This window comes from Marmota flaviventris, chromosome 18 (genome assembly GCF_047511675.1).
Source record: "Marmota flaviventris isolate mMarFla1 chromosome 18, mMarFla1.hap1, whole genome shotgun sequence".
Taxonomy (NCBI): Eukaryota; Metazoa; Chordata; class Mammalia; order Rodentia; family Sciuridae; genus Marmota; species Marmota flaviventris.
The window spans coordinates 39,371,250-39,375,816 of NC_092515.1; the positions used below are offsets into that span (position 1 = coordinate 39,371,250).

A 4,567-nucleotide genomic window follows, 5' to 3' on the forward strand; every position below is an offset into this window, starting at 1 on the left:
ACTGATGTGTCCATCAGCTGGAGTTGTGGGAATAAACTGTTTTGATGGGCTGAGCTGGGTTCAGATTTCTATTCAGAGTTATTTATGATATGCACAAAAATGACAGCATTTACTTCTGAGCCTCAAAACTTACCAAATGTAATGAAAAGGCAGGGGGACCATTTGAAAAAAGCAGGATGCAGCAGGTTGTGGTCATGCACATCTGTGATGCAGGCAACTTGGGAGACTGAGACAGGAGGATTGCAATTCAAAGCCAGCCTCAGCAACTTAGTGAGACCCTGTCTCAAAACTTTAAAGATTAATAAAAAAGGCTGGGGATGAATCTCAGTGGTAGAGTACTATTGGATTCAATCCCCAGTTCCCTGCCCTCAACACACACACACACACACACACACACACACACACACACACACACACGAAGCAAGCTACAATAGGAAGTATATACTACTTGATCTCAGTTATATAAATTCCCCATTTCTTTACATGTGCCTTTCTTATATTGCTGTTAATGCCACCATTATCTTTTTAGGGGTTTTTCAAAATTACATTTAACTTTATTTATTCTCTGTTAATTTACTATTTTTGTCTTTGAATTTCTAGTAGAGGAACATTCTAATTGTCTTTAAAATAAAACTTTATTACTAATGACTGTCAGCCACTAAGTCAAATACTCTCTAAATGACCTTGTAGCTTTGCCAGGTGGCTACCAGTTAGGTTGTGTCCTTAGGATTAGTAAGGGAGGCTAGAATGCAGAAAGAGGAGGAGGAGGAAAAATAATCCTGTTTCTTCCTTATTCATTTGGGATTCCTGCCCATGTCAACCCAGCAAGGTTTCAGTCTTTAAATTTTCAAACATCTGCTGAATCGGCCTCATCCCTTCCCCTCCCCTCACTTCAGGGGCAGCAGAACCAAACAATTGGCATCTACCTAGTTCTCAAGCACAGGGGCCCTTTTCAGCTCAGAGACATTCTAGCACCATCTGTCCCACACTCCCTCAAAAAGGCTTGAGTCTCAGCAGCAAAAAAGCTCGACTTTCAAGCATCTATCTTTTATTAACATTTTTCTCTGTTCTCCCACACCTAGGAAGGGTAGCTGCCCCTGAAGTTATGCCTTCTGTGATCCTTTGCTGCTATCATCTCACTCTTCAGTTGGCTAACACCTAGTTAACAATACTTTGCATGAAACTTCCTCTGTTAAAATGAACCTATCATCTCTTGTTTCCTGACTTAGTTCTACCGGATGCAATGTTGACAGTTTATCCAAATGCAGTTTCAGTTGGTATTGAGTCCCCTCACACCCTCACACTTCAAATACTTCCAATGAATATTAACTTGTCTGTTGTACCTGGGACATCTGCATATTGGGCATAATTTTAGAAATTTCATACTCTTATGTTTCAATAGAACATTCATCAGACACTCTCCTTAAAAGGAACATTCTGCAGAAAGGAAAAACCCTAAGCTCACAAAGCACATCTGTCTAGGAAATCATATGTTCTATTAATGACACAAAGAGCTGGTAGAAGTTTCTGAACAGTCATTGTCTAGAATACAAATATGTGAATTCCCATCTCAAGAAGAGCCAACTCACTTAGTCCAAGCCTCAGATTTTGTGGAAATGAATATTTTCTTGGTCACGGTTATCTCAAGAAATAGAAGCAATAGCCCATAAATGTGTATCTCACATCTACAGATTCTATATCCACAGTTTCAACCAAACACAGATGGAAAATATTTGAACAAATATCACATCTGTAGCTAACATGTACAGACTTCTTTTTTTTCCTTGTCATGGTTCCCTAAACAATACAATTTAACTATATATATATATATATATATATATATATATATATATATATATATATATATATAATTTATATTTTTTTAGATCCTGGTCATCTGATATGGGAGGATTGTGTAGGTTATACGCACATACATGCATTTCATATTTCATAGAGGGGATTTGAGCATTCATTAATTCTTAGCATCTGCAGAGATATTGGAACCAACGGCTTGCAAATGCCAAGGGATAACTGTGTGTGTGTGTTCAGAGAGAAAGAGATTTATTATGAGGAAGGCTAAAGGCTACATTATTATGAGCCTAAGATATACTATCTGCAAATTAGAGACTCAGGAAAGCTGGTGGGTAGCGGTAGAGTTTAGTCTAAGGCAGAAGGTGTGGGAATCAGAGGAGTTGATGGTATAAATCTGTCTGAGGGCTGGGGAAGGCAAGATGAGGCAGATGTTTTAGTTTAGGCAGACAGGAGGTATTTCTGCAGTGAATTTCTCTTTCTTCAGCCTTTTGTTTTAATTGGGCCCACTCACACTGGGAAGGACAATCTGGTTTTTTTGAGTCTTCTGAATTAAAAGCTAATCTCCTAAGTGTTTACTCACTCAAGTTGATACATACAAATGAGTATTACAGGTATTAAACTTGCTTTTTGTTTTTCCCAGTTTGAGAGCACGCACTGTTTATGAACTGACCATGTTACAAAAATATCATGGTAGATACCTTGGTTCATCTTTCTAGTAAGCGTTTTGATATGCTATGTCAGCATCTCTACCTGCTACAAAGTGGTTGCTTCTTTTTCTTCCTTTGATCTCCTAGAGAAGGTAATGTGAAGTGCCACATGAAGTTGTGTGTTTTTTTGGAATCATTTTCCAGCAATGCAGATCTCTTGAAACAGATCTTCCAAGCAGATGGTGCCTTATTTGCCAACAGTTGGATAAATCAAAGTGTTACCTGTCAAGATAATTTGTTTCTTACTGATTTGCCATAATCATGGTAGTAGGTTAGTTCATTTACTGACTTCAAGTTTGGATACCCCCAAACTTCCACAATGCTCAGCATGTTAATGGAAGCCTCATTGCACTTAACAAAGGTGCCATGGAAGATCTGGCAGAAACAAAGAAGCTACAACTCTTTATGGGTCTTTAGTTTCATACCAATGATACCTCTAATCCTGATAACAAAAAACAGTTTGAGTTGTGCAAAAGCATTGAAGACTTGAGTTTTTCTTGTCATTCTAGACATGTGAAGCTCACTTCTATTTATCTGCTATATCCCTTGTGACGGTGCTGAGCTTTTTCATATATAAGCTTCCTCCTTGCCTTTTGAAGCAGCTTTGGGGCAAATTTCTCTTTCAGGGACTTGATCAGCTCTGCAGAATTCCTTTGGTTTTTCTTAAGGATATCTGGTACACCAGGAACCTGCTTCCACCCCCCACCCCAACATTGACTGTCTGAGTAGTTCGAGATGGGGGGGGAAACAAAACACTGAATTTTTTCATTAATAGCATCATAAGCATTAACTATAATATATAATTAAAAAGATAACACTGAACTTAGCATGTGTATATTTGCATTGATGCACATGATCATCCACACAACATGTTGCTCACAAGAAATCTTGATGACAAATTAAGAAATGTAACTGGAAATTTCCTTCAAAAGCATCTGTTGTGATTACATGGCTAACATGATGGAGTACCTTCTCTATACTAGACTTTGTGCTAAAATTCTATAAACATCTAGCAAGATTGTCATGAGAAATAGCATGGAAATCTATAGCTGTCATGTTAAACGGACTAAGGGAACATCACTAGAAAAGAAAACAGTGATTTAAATCCAGATCTATTTAGTGGATTAAGAAAAATCGGGATTTGGGAAGCCACCTGCTCCACTCTTACCTGATGAGAAATATGTTCATGCAATGCTGGGCCAATGTCACTCACTCTGACAGATCATATCTTTACCCATAGCAGTAGAACAAGATAATGGTGTTACGAAGATTTAGAATTAAGCAGAAAAAAGAATTTCATGACAAGGTGTGTGTGTGTGTGTGTGTGTGTGTGTGTGTGTGTATAATCTCCCAGGCCTTTTTAATTTAATATTTTTAGAGACAGGGTCTTGCTAAATTACTTAGGGCCTTGCTAAGTTGCTAAGGCTGGCTTTGAACTTGAGATCCTCCTGCTTCAGCCTCTTGGGCTGCTGGCATTATAGGCATGGACCACCATGCCCAGCTACTCAGTAGTTTTTATGTGAAACTTCCGACAGAACTCAAGAAAGAAAAAAAAATGAAGGTGATAGCACAGGCAGAAGTTTCTAAAAGCTTACATTGCATGGGATTGGAGGTGAAAGAAGTGGGTGAAAGTTTTATTCTAAACACAAAAGTTTTCAGAGTTCCCACATATTCCACTTAAAAGTCTAAATTCAAAGTTAAAACAGTGATATTTTAAGTCACATATGGTACATACATATAGATGTAGATTGAAACATCTACAGCTCTAGATAGATTTATTTCATTTTCATCCGAGCCAGGTAATACCCTCCTTTTCTGAAAACACACACCCATTTCTTCCTAAAGTAATCAAAATTATATTATTTATTTTTCTATCTTTAATAAAAAGTTACCTTTTTAAAAAAATTCAAGAATTCTTTTTTGTCCTCTTTTAGAGAAAAAAACTCTTCAAACCAGATGGTCGGTCTTAATTAATTCTTATCACAGAGACATCTTTGTCATAAATAAAGTATTTTTCACAGATGAACAGTATTATATAAGCCCCTTTG

At 37.4% G+C, this 4,567-nt stretch overlaps 1 pseudogene; it reads right to left on the reverse strand.

The window, feature by feature from the left end:
* Window positions 1-2,558: 2,558 nt before the first annotated feature.
* Window positions 2,559-3,757, reverse strand: LOC114095665 (large ribosomal subunit protein uL30-like; annotated as a pseudogene).
* Between the last annotated feature and the right edge of the window lie 810 nt (window positions 3,758-4,567).